We start from the raw sequence: 18,430 nt of genomic DNA, 5'->3' as shown, positions 1-18,430 counted from the left end.
AGACTAACCTCCATTCGTAAATTTAAACAGGGAGTCAAAGTGTTCCTTTCTACTGGTAATGGCATTAACTAATTTTTTCGACATCGTCAGATTTTATTTCTAGTTTTCAAAACTCTTTATCGTTATACTTTGCTCTATCTTCACAAGACGGGTGACACTTTGTAACATTTTTCCCACCAGCTCCCATGACGTAGTGCTTAAGATAGCGTAGGTTTCATTAAGCATTGTAAGAGTTAAATAAATTCAATTCAATTCAATCAAGATGATCGCTTTCCACGCCGAGACTCGGAGGGTGACACGGTTCGAATCCCGTCACCGGCTAGTTTCCAGACTTTCCAGACGAAATGTCGGCAACAGTTCCCTCTGAAGTCGGCCCAGGATGCATATACTAACCACCCCCTGTCCCCCACTCCTTCCTCTGTCCTCTCTCCATCTATCTACATCTGTACGCCGCTCATAGCCATAGTTGCTTCACGACGCTAACACAAAATTAAAAACAAAAAAAAGTTCTTTTGTATCTGGGACAGTGTCCGGAGGGCGGTTTATCCTGCAGTCCCGTTTCTTACATGTTTAATGCTAATTAATAAATAAAGAAATATAGAAAGGACATCCACTGTGTCCAACTCACTCGATTCCTTGGAATCCTCCTTTCCCGAAGGTGCTTCCTTTGGTGATCCCGTAGACGTCTTCCTCGCGAGGAGGAAACCTCCGTAGAGCAAGCAGATGCTCCCGTCTCCGCAGCTGACGTTTCATGTGCGCTATGAGGGCATTCCTGTGTGCAAATCTCGCGGAACATGCTTCGCAAACGCAAGAGTTCTCTCTGTGTCAGTGCTCTGGCGGACCTCAGGGTGGGCCGTCTCCACGCCGGAGCGATCGTCGAACGGACACTCCGACGTCATTTCCTTGGCCTCGTGTCGCTTCCTGGACTTGTCCTCCAAGTCCGGGGAGACCCTCGGGAAGAGTTCGGGAAAACGTTCGGACGAAGAACGGTTCCCGCTTTTCTTTTTCGCCTGTGACACAAAGAAGATGCAGTTTTTGAAGCTTTTTGGCTGTATCCTCTCACCAGGTGTCCTTGGTGAAATAAATTATTATTATTATTATTAAGATCACGTGCATCAAACAGTATGGTATATTCTATATCAGAACAACAGTGGAGACTGTACGCCAATTGAATATACTCACTCAAAAGTGCACATACAGCAGTAAAATTATGAGTTAAATCATGAAATAGAAACAGGTATTAATTAGGGCCCGACTTTTTCGGGTTTTATTTTTGGCCAAATTCGGGGGGTAAATATCGGGTGATATTTTCATTCGAAAATTCGGGTGTATTCGGGTTAAATCCCGTTATGGCATATTCTGTCATCAGGAATTCGGTGTATTCGGGTGATTTTTTTTTTGTTTCTAAAAATTTGTCTTAACATGGAACTAAATGTTTTAGCAATGTTATCAACTTTATTTTAATGCTCGCTTATGAGTGTGCCACGCGACCCGGATGTTTTCGGTAGATTCGGGTTAAACCCGAATTTTACTGATTTCGTTCGGGGGGTAAAATATCGGGCGGATACGGGTTTAACCCTAAAAAGTCAGGCCCTAAGAAATTTATTTCTTGTCCCCATGCACCATATTTAAAGGTTGCAAAAGTCCACCAGATCCATGCATCATCTCTGCAAGGATACCATTTAGTATACTCAGTGATGAGCAAACTTCCTCAAAATTCACTTAAAGTAAAGGTACAAGCCCTGTGGTTCTTTAAGTGCAGTACAATGTTGCATAGTACAAATGTACTTAAAGTGTGAAGACATTAGCAAAGTACTTTAAAGTGCTCCTCAAGTACAATACAAATTTAGATTGTGTCACTGGTCGCTGAACCGGAACCGAAACAAACCGAAAAAAAACGTTTTTTTCGGTTCGACACTCTGCCTTTGACTCTGATGCGCACCTCAGCGCCTCCTCATGAGTGAACATGGACCAGCACAATCGGGAAAATTCTCCCCACTCAGTCCAGGAGGACACGTTGATGAAGACTACACTTGTTTACGTATATATTGTTTACAGTATATTATATATTGTATATAGAAATGATTTTGCAACATATTTTGCGTTTGTAAGTGCCGCTTGGGGTACTTGAAAGGAAGCACAGAGAAAAATACTGAAATTTAAATGTACTTTAAGTAAAGTACAAGCACTGAAATATGTACGTATAGCAGTATTGGTACTTCAAGTACATCCCATACAACAGTCTTACTTATTCACACCCTCGCCTCAAAAAACATGGTTCAGGGCAGGGGAGAACACAAGCCAGCACGATCACAAGGACCCCCCCCCCCCCCCAGTCAGTTCAGGAAGAGGACATATCACACATGTTCACGCATACTGTTCAGCACATCACATCTGCAGTCACATCACCTATTACATCATATCATATATTTCACAGCAACACACACTGTGGAGCTTTAAAAGATCTCATGTAAGCTGCACTCTGCGTAGACGATGTTTCAGATGAAATGCACGCTGAAGCGTTCGAAGGAATAATCTTCTCGCCCGTCTTCGGTGCCTGTAAGACAAAGGTGCTCACGTGATTATCAACCAGTGCAGTACTACACTCTTAAAAAAAAAAAGGGCGTACTTTAACTCCTTTCCTTGCCACATATATCACTCCCTTTTTGAGAGTAACTGTATTCTCTAGTAGGGAGTGATATATGTGGCAAGAAAAAGGAGTTAAAGTACACCCTTTTTTAAGAGTGTAGGTGATCGTCTTCTCAACAACACTTACACTTGCAAACTATAGTGAATGATATCATATAGCTCTATAAACTTAATATTGTAAACATAATTTTTCCACACTGTGATTAAATTTTCTGCAGCCTGTCAACAAGCGCAGGTGTAATGGAGACTTCATTCCAAAGTGGAAATGAATAGAGATGACAGCTCCCTTCTTATCAGCTGTGGCCCCGGGGAAAAGAAATATTCGCTTATTTGTCATACCTTGTCATACGATGTCCTTGCTTCACCTGTAGACAAAAGTACAGATATGACTTACATATTTGGTGCGGTAAAAGTGAAGTTTCACGCGAAGTTCGAGGCATGTTATTGTGCGAAAGCACGTGTAGCAACGCAATGCGTGAAGTCCTAAATATCACTTCGGCTGCCTCCTAATTCACACGAATCTGCAGCGAGACGACGACACATCAGAAAGGTAGTTCACACTACATAAATATTGGTCACTACCTACACCGTAGTTCGGATTTGGTTCCTATGTCCCGCTTGTACCTTCTCTTGGTTCGGCCGGCCTTCAACTGGTTACTTTGAAGATACTGCGCGTGGCACAGTAGCTTGCGTCACAGATTCACAGATATTCACAGTATGAAGAGATGAAAGGATGACACAACTCCGACAACCACCAACAACTGACACATTGACGCCAACTGGCCATGCCGACTTACTTTTCAAAACCTTCAAAACAGACAAGAGTACAGACAAACAGACAGACAAGTTCTGATGCCGATGGTGCTCGGTAAGATATCGCTTCATGTTTCGGTTTTGTTATGATTGCGCATTTTCCATGATACTCCGCTATCAGATGTTCTTTCGAGACTTATCTTGTTGACATGTTTTTATCTACCTGTTTCCTGTAGCCGCAAGGCGGTTTCCGTCGACGGATTCCCTGAATGGAAGTTTTGAGTAATAAAGGGTTGCGGTTGGTTTGGAACGAGGCAGGATGGTCCCTCATATTTGATCGGCGGCATAACAGGTTTCAATACTGATATTTATATATTGTGTGATATTTAACAAAAAAAGGAATTCTACGCTCCAACGGAATTATAGTCAGCGACACAAGGACCACAAGGACCGTGATCGGACCACGGTTTTTCTGGCAGTAACACCGGGTGCACGTACTGAGCGGCGAACGTCGCAACAGGATGCCGAGATTGTTGTCATTCTGTCAGGGGCATTCTAGAGATTAAAACATACACATGGGAAGGTATGCAACTGTTAAAACACTTACATATTATCTATGTGATCAGAATATAATCGGACGAGATTAATTAATGCGGTGTATTCTTGCAACATTTTCGAAAACTTGTGCATGCGTGTGCCGTTTCAGAACTTTATAGCATGACCATTTGCGTCGAGCTTGTACTCGGTGGTTTATATACGAATTTCCGATTAAAAGCACTAGAATGGAGAAATTTCTTCGTCCATATATTTCACTTCACTTTCTACTTTTGCATACATTCTTCAAAATTTCATTCGTCAAAAATTTGGATTTAGTATGAGAGAACTGATGTTCTGAGGCTGGAACAACATAGAAAGGAAAAATCCAGAAGGTGTGGGTTCGAGTCCTACAGCTGGCTAATCTTTTCAGTGACTTCCATCTTTCACTGGATTTAATAATAATAATTGGGTGTTTACGTCGCGAGACAACTGAGATCATGAGCGACGCCACAGCGGTCGGTCTGTGGATTGCTTTTGCCCACCTGAGGGTTCTTTAACGTGCAATGAAAGCTCATCACACGGCACCCCGTATTTAACGTCCCTCGCGGAAGACGGCGTGTCTAAGCAACTTGTACCCTGCCACCAAGTTGCTGGCGTCCTCGGCCGGGTTCGAACCCGCGATCTCGGGATCAGAAGGCGAACACGCTACCGACTTAGCCACCGAGGCCGGTTTTCACTGGATTTAGTTTTTCATACTCTCCAGTCAATAGACCTCTCCGCGTTTGTGAACAAACGACGTCATAGTGTTCGACAGCGCCAGTTGGACTACCCAGTTGAACGCCAGTTGGGGTTGAACTACTCTCGAAGCTAGGTGCAAACAAGGTCGCGCCCGAAAGTCACGGTCTTGAGGGGATTACGATATGGTCCCTGAAAGGGACGCTACCTTCGGTCCTACTTTTCTTTTAATGGGAGGCAGCGAACAAGTGCCCATTCGTGGAACCCCGCCCTCCCCTTCCGATCTGTTTCGGTTTCAAGTCTGTCTACCAACGACACGATGGTGTTTCTCGGGTAGAGCTTTTGTAGCCCTGGAGGCTAAAAACGTTCCAGATGAGAGAACTGATGTTCTGAGGCTGGAACACCATAGAAAGGACAAATACATACAAAGCCAGTAAATCCAGCCGGTAAGCCAGAAGACGTGTGTTCGAGTCCTACAGCTGGCTAACGTTTTCAGTGACTTCCATCTTTCATACTTCCATGAATTGCCTCTTGTAAGCACTTTAGTGGACCTATTTGTGTATTTAGAGTACTGTATTTAAAATACCGCGTTTTAAATATGGTTTACGGTATTTCGGTACCTTACCTAGTATTTTTCTTAGATGTATTTGTACTTTTTTGTGGTATTTTCTACTGAATACTCTAATTACTTTATCGATCTCTTTGTCAAACGTTTCTTTGTCTGGTCTTTTCATTCCCCTGCTTACTTGGGCAGGAAAAATGACCCAAACAGAAATTAAGGATCCGTATGGCAAAAAAAAGACCCACCAGTGGATCTTCTTCCCCTATGGATCTTTTTCCCTCTGTCACGTGACCCTGTTGGAACTTCTTTGCGTTGTACAGTTGGTAGTTCGTATTGAGACTTGGGGCACGCGCGTTTTCATAGCAATGTGCTGTGCAATATTTGTGTAACATTTTCCTTCCTGCTAAGAAGCAAGGTAGGGCCTATATTTATATTTATTTGCCGTATTTTCCGGTGTATAACGCGCGCGTTATACAGTAAAAAAGTGTTCTGAAGAGGTCCTGCGCGTTATCTAACGGTGCGCGTGATACACGGAAATATTTTCCTGCAGAGTTCCTTTTCAGGTCGGTGACGTACAAATTCTATCCTCTTCCAGAGTGTGATGTGGCTTTTCTCCCCATATCTCTCAGGGTCAGTTGACAAAACTGTCGAAAGGGCACTGAACTTCATAAAAGGTTAATGATGCTGCTTAAAGTGACAGTCCGGTCGAAAACATAGGTCTGGGAAACACCGCCTTATGATTTCTAATACTCCTCACGACAACTGTGCAAAAGATTTCAGAAGAAATCGTATCGCACGATTTATAATCGACTTTTTTCTATGCCGCAGTTGGTCCCGAGTAAAGGCCGCAGCGAGCTCTCGCGTGACGTGCATAAGAGCAATGCCGCACGTGACTTGCGCATGCCTGCTTGCGCGATAGTTGATTGTTGCGTGCTAGCATTTGTCCATTATGATGTTTTTGAGTAGCAATCACGCGTTATGTAGACGCGTTATGTCCATGTTTAATGCGTGTGTTGATGTGTCGGACAGATTGCTATCATTCCAATGCACACGTCAGCCAGTGTAGACAGGGGGTGTATAAAATATGATATCGCGGATAGCGCAGGCTTTTCGTGTTTACTGCGTGTTTGGACGGCGGGGCTGCGGCAAAATTTCGTCGTTTAGGCTTATCACGCGCTGAACTGATTCGAACTGTGAAAATATGATATCGCTGATAGCGCAGGCTTTTCGTGTTTACTGCGTGCTTGGACGGCGGGGCTGCGGCAAAATTTCGTCATTTAGGCTTAGCCCGATCACGCGCTCAACTGATTGGAACTGTGAAAATATGATATCGCAGGCTTGTCGTGTGTACTGCGTGTTTGGGAGGGGGGGGGGGGTAGGGCTGCTGTTGCAAAATTTCGTCGGTTAGGCTTAGCCCGACCACGCGCTGAAGTGATTGGCACTGTGCCAAAAAGATATCCAGGGTAGCCCAGGTTTTTCGCGTACGTGTTTTGACGAGGGGACTTCGGCGAGATTTCGTCGTTTAGGCTTAGCCCGATCACGCGCTCAACTGATTCGAACTGTGAAAATATGATATCGCTAATAGCGCCCGGTGTTCGTAATTGTTGTACTGCCTTCGCGTCATCGCGTTCCCCTGGTGGCGGCGGTGCTGCGAGCGGCACCACACGGGAGAGATGGCGATCCGATAACCAGGCATCGTCTGCTAGCGCCGAATTTCTATTCCTCTCCGCATTCCTATGAAAGCGCTGTCACGTCTACGCATTTGGAGCTAGCAGACGACGCGCAGTTATCGGATCGCCATCTCTCGCGTGTGGCGGCGCTCGCAACTCCCCCGTCAGCAGGGGGGAACGGAAGTGATTTGCTTGTCGGTGGTGGTGAGCGCCCTCTCCCTTTGCCGCGGAAACCAGTTATCGCCAGTTGCTCCGGAGAATTGGGGGTGGAAGAGGCGGTCGGGCCAGGTGCAATGTTTCCCGTCAACCGTTCGGTTCTTTCTAACGGGGTGAAAAAATTTCCGCGGTAATTATGACTCTATTGCGGTGAGTGCGTTCTGTTCATGTTTAATGCGTGTGTTGATGTGTCGGACAGATTGCTATCATTCCAATGCACACGTCAGCCAGTGTAGACAGGGGATGTAACCTTTGGCGATGAATCAATTTTTGTGGTGCATGTTACTGGCCTGTTCAGCTCTTTTCTGTAAAGGAAAGAGCGTGTTAATAATGACTTCTCTGCTACTCTCAGTATGGCGGTGAGTGGATCGCGTTACGACTGATATAGTGCAAGAAAATTTCATTGAATTGTCGAAATCGCCCGCGTCGTTGAATTAGAAGCCGACCCCACTGCGTACGTTAACCTTGGACACACTGCTAGGAGTACGTCTGATCGTTCCTTTCTTTCCCATGTATCATCATATTTAGGACGCGTGCCTGGGAGGGGGACAGCCCGCGGGTTTTTCCGAAAAATAGGCTGAACCAGGGCGCGTGATTAGAGATGTGGTGTTAGCAATGGCGGAGAGTGTTCATATTTTACACGCATGCCAGGGAGGGACGGGTCAACGCGAGAGTGATTGCATCTGTGAAAAGAAAAGATGTCGCGGATAGCGCAGGCTTTTCGTGTGTACTGCGTGTTTGGGGGGGGGGGGGGGTAGGGCTGCTGTTGCAAAATTTCGTCGGTTAGGCTTAGCCCGACCACGCGCTGAAATGATTGGCACTGTGCCAAAAAGATATCGAGGGTAGCCCAGGTTTTTCGTGTACGTGTTTTGACGAGTGGACTTCGGCCAGATTTCGTCGTTTAGAATTAGAAGCCGACCCCACTGCGTACGTTAACGTTGGACACACAGCTAGGAATACTTCTGATTGTTCCTTTCTTTCCCAGGCATCTTTTGACGAGAGACGGAACCCTAGTTCACAGACGTGAACTAATGCCCAGAGGAGTGTTCAGAGGGAGGATGACCTGCTACGTGTGGCGTGTTGGCTCGGTAAGTGTCTCGTGTTCATATTTATGGCGGGCGTCGTTAGAGATCCCTCGTTAGAACGTATTCGTGATTAGAGATGTGGCGTTAGCAATGGCGGAGAGTGTTCATATTTACGACGCTTTTCTGGGAGGGGGCAGGCGGCGGGTTTTCTTGAAAAAAATAGGCTGAACCAGGGCGCGTGATTAGAGAGTGGTGTTAGCAATGGCTCTAAGCCCGGAGTGTTCATATTGACGACGCGTGTCTGAGAGGGAAGCAGGCGACGGGTTTTCCCGATAAAAAAGGGGCTTAGCTCGAGTGCCTGGGCGGGTGATTAGAGATGTGGTGTTAGCAATGGCGGAAAGCACAGTGTTTATATTTTTCATGTATGCCAGGGAGGGAAGGGGCCACGCGAGAGTGATTGCAACTGTGAAAAGAAAAGATATCGCGAATAGCGCAGGCTTTTCGTGTTTACTGCGTGTTTGGACGGCGGGGCTGCGGCAAAATTTCGTCGTTTAGGCTGAGCCCGATCACGCGCTCAACTGATTCGAACTGTGAAAATATGATATCGCGGATAGCGCAGGCTTTTCGTGTTTACTGCGTGTTTGGACGGCGGGGCTGCGGCAAAATTTCGTCGGTTAGGCTTATCACGCGCTGAACTGATTCGGACTGTGAAAATATGATATCGCAGGCTTGTCGTGTGTACTGCGTGTTTGGGAGGGGGGGGGGGGGTAGGGCTGCTGTTGCAAAATTTCGTCGGTTAGGCTTAGCCCGACCACGCGCTGAAGTGATTGGCACTGTGCCAAAAAGATATCCAGGGTAGCCCAGGTTTTTCGCGTACGTGTTTTGACGAGGGGACTTCGGCGAGATTTCGTCGTTTAGGCTTAGCCCGATCACGCGCTCAACTGATTCGAACTGTGAAAATATGATATCGCTAATAGCGCCCGGTGTTCGTAATTGTTGTACTGCCTTCGCGTCATCGCGTTCCCCTGGTGGCGGCGGGGCTGCAAGCGGCAGCACACGGGTGGCAATCCGATAACCAGGCATCGTCTGCTAGCGCCGAATTTCTATTCCTCTCCGCATTCCTATGAAAGCGCTGTCACGTCTACGCATTTGGAGCTAGCAGACGACGCGCAGTTATCGGATCGCCATCTCTCGCGTGTGGCGGCGCTCGCAACTCCCCCGTCAGCAGGGGGGAACGGAAGTGATTTGCTTGTCGGTGGTGGTGAGCGCCCTCTCCCTTTGCCGCGGAAACCAGTTATCGCCAGTTGCTCCGGAGAATTGGGGGTGGAAGAGGCGGTCGGGCCAGGTGCAATGTTTCCCGTCAACCGTTCGGTTCTTTCTAACGGGGTGAAAAAATTTCCGCGGTAATTATGACTCTATTGCGGTGAGTGCGTTCTGTTCATGTTTAATGCGTGTGTTGATGTGTCGGACAGATTGCTATCATTCCAATGCACACGTCAGCCAGTGTAGACAGGGGATGTAACCTTTGGCGATGAATCAATTTTTGTGGTGCATGTTACTGGCCTGTTCAGCTCTTTTCTGTAAAGGAAAGAGCGTGTTAATAATGACTTCTCTGCTACTCTCAGTATGGCGGTGAGTGGATCGCGTTACGACTGATATAGTGCAAGAAAATTTCATTGAATTGTCGAAATCGCCCGCGTCGTTGAATTAGAAGCCGACCCCACTGCGTACGTTAACCTTGGACACACTGCTAGGAGTACGTCTGATCGTTCCTTTCTTTCCCATGTATCATCATATTTAGGACGCGTGCCTGGGAGGGGGACAGCCCGCGGGTTTTTCCGAAAAATAGGCTGAACCAGGGCGCGTGATTAGAGATGTGGTGTTAGCAATGGCGGAGAGTGTTCATATTTTACACGCATGCCAGGGAGGGACGGGTCAACGCGAGAGTGATTGCATCTGTGAAAAGAAAAGATGTCGCGGATAGCGCAGGCTTTTCGTGTGTACTGCGTGTTTGGGGGGGGGGGGTAGGGCTGCTGTTGCAAAATTTCGTCGGTTAGGCTTAGCCCGACCACGCGCTGAAATGATTGGCACTGTGCCAAAAAGATATCGAGGGTAGCCCAGGTTTTTCGTGTACGTGTTTTGACGAGTGGACTTCGGCCAGATTTCGTCGTTTAGAATTAGAAGCCGACCCCACTGCGTACGTTAACGTTGGACACACAGCTAGGAATACTTCTGATTGTTCCTTTCTTTCCCAGGCATCTTTTGACGAGAGACGGAACCCTAGTTCACAGACGTGAACTAATGCCCAGAGGAGTGTTCAGAGGGAGGATGACCTGCTACGTGTGGCGTGTTGGCTCGGTAAGTGTCTCGTGTTCATATTTATGGCGGGCGTCGTTAGAGATCCCTCGTTAGAACGTATTCGTGATTAGAGATGTGGCGTTAGCAATGGCGGAGAGTGTTCATATTTACGACGCTTTTCTGGGAGGGGGCAGGCGGCGGGTTTTCTTGAAAAAAATAGGCTGAACCAGGGCGCGTGATTAGAGAGTGGTGTTAGCAATGGCTCTAAGCCCGGAGTGTTCATATTGACGACGCGTGTCTGAGAGGGAAGCAGGCGACGGGTTTTCCCGATAAAAAAGGGGCTTAGCTCGAGTGCCTGGGCGGGTGATTAGAGATGTGGTGTTAGCAATGGCGGAAAGCACAGTGTTTATATTTTTCATGTATGCCAGGGAGGGAAGGGGCCACGCGAGAGTGATTGCAACTGTGAAAAGAAAAGATATCGCGAATAGCGCAGGCTTTTCGTGTTTACTGCGTGTTTGGACGGCGGGGCTGCGGCAAAATTTCGTCGTTTAGGCTGAGCCCGATCACGCGCTCAACTGATTCGAACTGTGAAAATATGATATCGCGGATAGCGCAGGCTTTTCGTGTTTACTGCGTGTTTGGACGGCGGGGCTGCGGCAAAATTTCGTCGGTTAGGCTTATCACGCGCTGAACTGATTCGGACTGTGAAAATATGATATCGCAGGCTTGTCGTGTGTACTGCGTGTTTGGGAGGGGGGGGGGTAGGGCTGCTGTTGCAAAATTTCGTCGGTTAGGCTTAGCCCGACCACGCGCTGAAGTGATTGGCACTGTGCCAAAAAGATATCCAGGGTAGCCCAGGTTTTTCGCGTACGTGTTTTGACGAGGGGACTTCGGCGAGATTTCGTCGTTTAGGCTTAGCCCGATCACGCGCTCAACTGATTCGAACTGTGAAAATATGATATTGCTAATAGCGCCCGGTGTTCGTAATTGCTGTACTGCCTTCGCGTCATCGCGTTCCCCTGGTGGCGGCGGGGCTGCAAGCGGCAGCACACGGGTGGCAATCCGATAACCAGGCATCGTCTGCTAGCGCCGAATTTCCATTCCTCTCCGCATTCCTAGGAAAGCGCTGCCACGTCTACGCATTTGGAGCCAGCAGACGACGCACGGTTATCGGATCGCCATCTCTCGCGTGTGGCGGCGCTCGCAACTTCCCCGTTACCAGGGGAACGGAAGCGATTTGCTTGTCGGTGGTGGTGAGCGCCCTCTCCCTTTGCCGCGGAAACCAGTTATCGCCAGTTGCTCCGGAGAATTGGGGCTGGAAGAGGCGGTCGGGCCAGGTGCAGTGTTTCCCGTCAACCGTTCGGTTCTTTCTAACGGGGTGAAAAAATTTCCGCGGTAATTATGACTCTATTGCGGTGAGTGCGTTCTGTTCATGTTTAATGCGTGTGTTGATGTGTCGGACAGATTGCCATCATTCCAATGCACACGTCAGCCAGTGTAGACAGGGGATGTAACCTTTGGCGATGAATCAATTTTTGTGGTGCATGTTACTGGCCTGTTCAGCTCTTTTCTGTAAAGGAAAGAGCGTGTTAATAATGACTTCTCTGCTACTCTCAGTATGGCGGTGAGTGGATCGCGTTACGACTGATATAGTGCAAGAAAATTTCATTGAATTGTCGAAATCGCCCGCGTCGTTGAATTAGAAGCCGACCCCACTGCGTACGTTAACCTTGGACACACTGCTAGGAGTACGTCTGATTGTTCCTTTCTTTCCCATGTATCATCATATTTAGGACGCGTGCCTGGGAGGGGACAGCCCGCGGGTTTTTCCGAAAAATAGGCTGAACCAGGGCGCGTGATTAGAGATGTGGTGTTAGCAATGGCGGAGAGTGTTCATATTTTACACGCATGCCAGGGAGGGACGGGTCAACGCGAGAGTGATTGCAACTGTGAAAAGATGTCGCGGATAGCGCAGGCTTTTCGTGTATTCTGCGTGTTTGGGGGGGGGGGGGTAGGGCGGCTGTTGAAAAATTTCGTCGGTTAGGCTTAGCCCGACCACGCGCTGAAGTGATTGGCACTGTGCCAAAAAGATATCGAGGGTAGCCCAGGTTTTTCGTGTACGTGTTTTGACGAGTGGACTTCGGCCAGATTTCGTCGTTTAGAATTAGAAGCCGACCCCACTGCGTACGTTAACGTTGGACACACAGCTAGGAATACTTCTGATTGTTCCTTTCTTTCCCAGGCATCTTTTGACGAGAGACGGAACCCTAGTTCACAGACGTGAACTAATGCCCAGAGGAGTGTTCAGAGGGACGATGACCTGCTACGTGTGGCGTGTTGGCTCGGTAAGTGTCTCGTGTTCATATTTATGGCGGGCGTCGTTAGAGATCCCTCGTTAGAACGTATTCGTGATTAGAGATGTGGCGTTAGCAATGGCGGAGAGTGTTCATATTTACGACGCTTTTCTGGGAGGGGGCAGGCGGCGGGTTTTCTTGAAAAAAATAGGCTGAACCAGGGCGCGTGATTAGAGAGTGGTGTTAGCAATGGCTCTAAGCCCGGAGTGTTCATATTGACGACGCGTGTCTGAGAGGGAAGCAGGCGACGGGTTTTCCCGATAAAAAAGGGGCTTAGCTCGAGTGCCTGGGCGGGTGATTAGAGATGTGGTGTTAGCAATGGCGGAAAGCACAGTGTTTATATTTTTCATGTATGCCAGGGAGGGAAGGGGCCACGCGAGAGTGATTGCAACTGTGAAAAGAAAAGATATCGCGGATAGCGCAGGCTTTTCGTGTTTACTGCGTGTTTGGACGGCGGGGCTGCGGCAAAATTTCGTCGTTTAGGCTGAGCCCGATCACGCGCTCAACTGATTCGAACTGTGAAAATATGATATCGCGGATAGCGCAGGCTTTTCGTGTTTACTGCGTGTTTGGACGGCGGGGCTGCGGCAAAATTTCGTCGGTTAGGCTTATCACGCGCTGAACTGATTCGGACTGAAAATATGATATCGCAGGCTTGTCGTGTGTACTGCGTGTTTGGGAGGGGGGGGGGTAGGGCTGCTGTTGCAAAATTTCGTCGGTTAGGCTTAGCCCGACCACGCGCTGAAGTGATTGGCACTGTGCCAAAAAGATATCCAGGGTAGCCCAGGTTTTTCGCGTACGTGTTTTGACGAGGGGACTTGGGCGAGATTTCGTCGTTTAGGCTTAGCCCGATCACGCGCTCAACTGATTCGAACTGTGAAAATATGATATTGCTAATAGCGCCCGGTGTTCGTAATTGCTGTACTGCCTTCGCGTCATCGCGTTCCCCTGGTGGCGGCGGGGCTGCAAGCGGCATCACACGGGTGGCAATCCGATAACCAGGCATCGTCTGCTAGCGCCGAATTTCTATTCCTCTCCGCATTCCTATGAAAGCGCTGTCACGTCTACGCATTTGGAGCTAGCAGACGACGCGCAGTTATCGGATCGCCATCTCTCGCGTGTGGCGGCGCTCGCAACTCCCCCGTCAGCAGGGGGGAACGGAAGTGATTTGCTTGTCGGTGGTGGTGAGCGCCCTCTCCCTTTGCCGCGGAAACCAGTTATCGCCAGTTGCTCCGGAGAATTGGGGGTGGAAGAGGCGGTCGGGCCAGGTGCAATGTTTCCCGTCAACCGTTCGGTTCTTTCTAACGGGGTGAAAAAATTTCCGCGGTAATTATGACTCTATTGCGGTGAGTGCGTTCTGTTCATGTTTAATGCGTGTGTTGATGTGTCGGACAGATTGCTATCATTCCAATGCACACGTCAGCCAGTGTAGACAGGGGATGTAACCTTTGGCGATGAATCAATTTTTGTGGTGCATGTTACTGGCCTGTTCAGCTCTTTTCTGTAAAGGAAAGAGCGTGTTAATAATGACTTCTCTGCTACTCTCAGTATGGCGGTGAGTGGATCGCGTTACGACTGATATAGTGCAAGAAAATTTCATTGAATTGTCGAAATCGCCCGCGTCGTTGAATTAGAAGCCGACCCCACTGCGTACGTTAACCTTGGACACACTGCTAGGAGTACGTCTGATCGTTCCTTTCTTTCCCATGTATCATCATATTTAGGACGCGTGCCTGGGAGGGGGACAGCCCGCGGGTTTTTCCGAAAAATAGGCTGAACCAGGGCGCGTGATTAGAGATGTGGTGTTAGCAATGGCGGAGAGTGTTCATATTTTACACGCATGCCAGGGAGGGACGGGTCAACGCGAGAGTGATTGCATCTGTGAAAAGAAAAGATGTCGCGGATAGCGCAGGCTTTTCGTGTGTACTGCGTGTTTGGGGGGGGGGGGGGTAGGGCTGCTGTTGCAAAATTTCGTCGGTTAGGCTTAGCCCGACCACGCGCTGAAATGATTGGCACTGTGCCAAAAAGATATCGAGGGTAGCCCAGGTTTTTCGTGTACGTGTTTTGACGAGTGGACTTCGGCCAGATTTCGTCGTTTAGAATTAGAAGCCGACCCCACTGCGTACGTTAACGTTGGACACACAGCTAGGAATACTTCTGATTGTTCCTTTCTTTCCCAGGCATCTTTTGACGAGAGACGGAACCCTAGTTCACAGACGTGAACTAATGCCCAGAGGAGTGTTCAGAGGGAGGATGACCTGCTACGTGTGGCGTGTTGGCTCGGTAAGTGTCTCGTGTTCATATTTATGGCGGGCGTCGTTAGAGATCCCTCGTTAGAACGTATTCGTGATTAGAGATGTGGCGTTAGCAATGGCGGAGAGTGTTCATATTTACGACGCTTTTCTGGGAGGGGGCAGGCGGCGGGTTTTCTTGAAAAAAATAGGCTGAACCAGGGCGCGTGATTAGAGAGTGGTGTTAGCAATGGCTCTAAGCCCGGAGTGTTCATATTGACGACGCGTGTCTGAGAGGGAAGCAGGCGACGGGTTTTCCCGATAAAAAAGGGGCTTAGCTCGAGTGCCTGGGCGGGTGATTAGAGATGTGGTGTTAGCAATGGCGGAAAGCACAGTGTTTATATTTTTCATGTATGCCAGGGAGGGAAGGGGCCACGCGAGAGTGATTGCAACTGTGAAAAGATATCGCGAATAGCGCAGGCTTTTCGTGTTTACTGCGTGTTTGGACGGCGGGGCTGCGGCAAAATTTCGTCGTTTAGGCTGAGCCCGATCACGCGCTCAACTGATTCGAACTGTGAAAATATGATATCGCGGATAGCGCAGGCTTTTCGTGTTTACTGCGTGTTTGGACGGCGGGGCTGCGGCAAAATTTCGTCGGTTAGGCTTATCACGCGCTGAACTGATTCGGACTGTGAAAATATGATATCGCAGGCTTGTCGTGTGTACTGCGTGTTTGGGAGGGGGGGGGGTAGGGCTGCTGTTGCAAAATTTCGTCGGTTAGGCTTAGCCCGACCACGCGCTGAAGTGATTGGCACTGTGCCAAAAAGATATCCAGGGTAGCCCAGGTTTTTCGCGTACGTGTTTTGACGAGGGGACTTGGGCGAGATTTCGTCGTTTAGGCTTAGCCCGATCACGCGCTCAACTGATTCGAACTGTGAAAATATGATATTGCTAATAGCGCCCGGTGTTCGTAATTGCTGTACTGCCTTCGCGTCATCGCGTTCCCCTGGTGGCGGCGGGGCTGCAAGCGGCATCACACGGGTGGCAATCCGATAACCAGGCATCGTCTGCTAGCGCCGAATTTCCATTCCTCTCCGCATTCCTAGGAAAGCGCTGCCACGTCTACGCATTTGGAGCCAGCAGACGACGCACGGTTATCGGATCGCCATCTCTCGCGTGTGGCGGCGCTCGCAACTTCCCCGTTACCAGGGGAACGGAAGCGATTTGCTTGTCGGTGGTGGTGAGCGCCCTCTCCCTTTGCCGCGGAAACCAGTTATCGCCAGTTGCTCCGGAGAATTGGGGCTGGAAGAGGCGGTCGGGCCAGGTGCAGTGTTTCCCGTCAACCGTTCGGTTCTTTCTAACGGGGTGAAAAAATTTCCGCGGTAATTATGACTCTATTGCGGTGAGTGCGTTCTGTTCATGTTTAATGCGTGTTGATGTGTCGGACAGATTGCCATCATTCCAATGCACACGTCAGCCAGTGTAGACAGGGGATGTAACCTTTGGCGATGAATCAATTTTTGTGGTGCATGTTACTGGCCTGTTCAGCTCTTTTCTGTAAAGGAAAGAGCGTGTTAATAATGACTTCTCTGCTACTCTCAGTATGGCGGTGAGTGGATCGCGTTACGACTGATATAGTGCAAGAAAATTTCATTGAATTGTCGAAATCGCCCGCGTCGTTGAATTAGAAGCCGACCCCACTGCGTACGTTAACCTTGGACACACTGCTAGGAGTACGTCTGATCGTTCCTTTCTTTCCCATGTATCATCATATTTAGGACGCGTGCCTGGGAGGGGGACAGCCCGCGGGTTTTTCCGAAAAATAGGCTGAACCAGGGCGCGTGATTAGAGATGTGGTGTTAGCAATGGCGGAGAGTGTTCATATTTTACACGCATGCCAGGGAGGGACGGGTCAACGCGAGAGTGATTGCATCTGTGAAAAGAAAAGATGTCGCGGATAGCGCAGGCTTTTCGTGTGTACTGCGTGTTTGGGTTAAACCCTAAAACTTCAGGCTCTAATTATATATTACAGGAAAAAGAGCACTTAAGAGTCGTGCTATCGTCACATCCTTACGCTTCTGTTAGCTAGTTTCGCCTTTTCCTATTTGTCTGGAAGCACGTAGTGTTTTTGACTTACGAAAGGTACAACTTGCCGTCCTTGCGTATAAATTCATAAATGTGGTCTGCAATTCATCAATAATCTCTTTCCAACTTTATTTGTCAGCATACTCACTTCATACTGACAGCGTTACTCTGACACTTCCAATTTCCAGAACCAATTTCGTGTAGTTTACGGTTGCCAAGCTGCGGAACGTTTCGCCCTTGGCCAGACTACCTCCATTCGTAAATTTAAACAGGAGTCAAAGTGTTCCTTTCTACTGGTAATGGCATTAACTAATTTTTTCGACATCGTCAGATTTTTATTTCTAGTTTCAAAACGTCTTTATCGTTACTTTGCTCTATCTTCACAAGACGGTGACACTTTGTAACATTTTTCCCACCAGCTCCCATGACGTAGTGCTTAAGATAGCGTAGGTTTCATTAAGCATTGTAAAGTTTAAATAAATTCAATTCAATTCAATTCAAGATGATCGCTTTCCACGCCGAGACTCGGAGGGTGACACGGGTTCGAATCCCGTCACCGGCTATGTTTCCAGACTTTCCAGACGAAATGTCGGCAACAGTTCCCTCTGAAGTCGGCCCAGGATGCATATACTAACCACCCCCTGTCCCCCACTCCTTCCTCCTGTCCTCTCTCCATCTATCTACATCTGTACGCCGCTCATAGCCATAGTTGCTTCACGACGCTAACACAAAATTAAAAACAAAAAAAAGTTCTTTTGTATCTGGGACAGTGTCCGGAGGGCGGTTTATCCTGCAGTCCCGTTTCTTACATGTTTAATGCTAATTAATAAATAAAGAAATATAGAAAGGACATCCACTGTGTCCAACTCACTCGATTCCTTGGAATCCTCCTTTCCCGAAGGTGCTTCCTTTGGTGATCCCGTAGACGGTCTTCCTCGCGAGAGAAACCTCCGTAGAGCAAGCAGATGCTCCCGTCTCCGCAGCTGACGTTTCATGTGCGCTATGAGGGCATTCCTGTGTGCAAATCTCGCGGAACATGCTTCGCAAACGCAAGAGTTCTCTTCTGTGTCAGTGCTCTGGCGGACCTCAGGGTGGGCCGTCTCCACGCCGGAGCGATCGTCGAACGGACACTCCGACGTCATTTCCTTGGCCTCGTGTCGCTTCCTGGACTTGTCCTCCAAGTCGGGGAGACCCTCGGGAAGAGTTCGGGAAAACGTTCGGACGAAGAACGTTCCCGCTTTTCTTTTTCGCCTGTGACACAAAGAAGATGCAGTTTTTGAAGCTTTTTGGCTGTATCCTCTCACCAGGTGTCATT

General features: G+C 48.5%; 2 long non-coding RNA genes across 2 annotated transcripts; one reads left to right on the top strand and one right to left on the bottom strand.

The window, feature by feature from the left end:
• Positions 1–2,335: 2,335 nt before the first annotated feature.
• LOC135371600 (uncharacterized) lies at positions 2,336–3,466 on the bottom strand. Its single transcript, XR_010415656.1, has 3 exons — positions 3,236–3,466; positions 2,989–3,014; positions 2,336–2,557 (listed from the first exon to the last, which is right to left on the bottom strand). It is a non-coding gene; the product is annotated as an uncharacterized LOC135371600 (long non-coding RNA).
• A 9,226-nt stretch (positions 3,467–12,692) lies between these two features.
• On the top strand, positions 12,693–18,271 carry LOC135371607 (uncharacterized). Its single transcript, XR_010415661.1, has 3 exons — positions 12,693–12,790; positions 14,980–15,082; positions 18,017–18,271. It is a non-coding gene; the product is annotated as an uncharacterized LOC135371607 (long non-coding RNA).
• The last annotated feature ends 159 nt before the right edge of the window (positions 18,272–18,430 follow it).

The sequence above is a fragment of the Ornithodoros turicata genome, unplaced genomic scaffold (assembly GCF_037126465.1).
Source record: "Ornithodoros turicata isolate Travis unplaced genomic scaffold, ASM3712646v1 Chromosome117, whole genome shotgun sequence".
Classification (NCBI taxonomy): Eukaryota; Metazoa; Arthropoda; class Arachnida; order Ixodida; family Argasidae; genus Ornithodoros; species Ornithodoros turicata.
The sequence above is the reverse complement of the archived record's forward strand: the minus strand, read 5'-3'. Positions and strand labels throughout refer to the sequence as shown.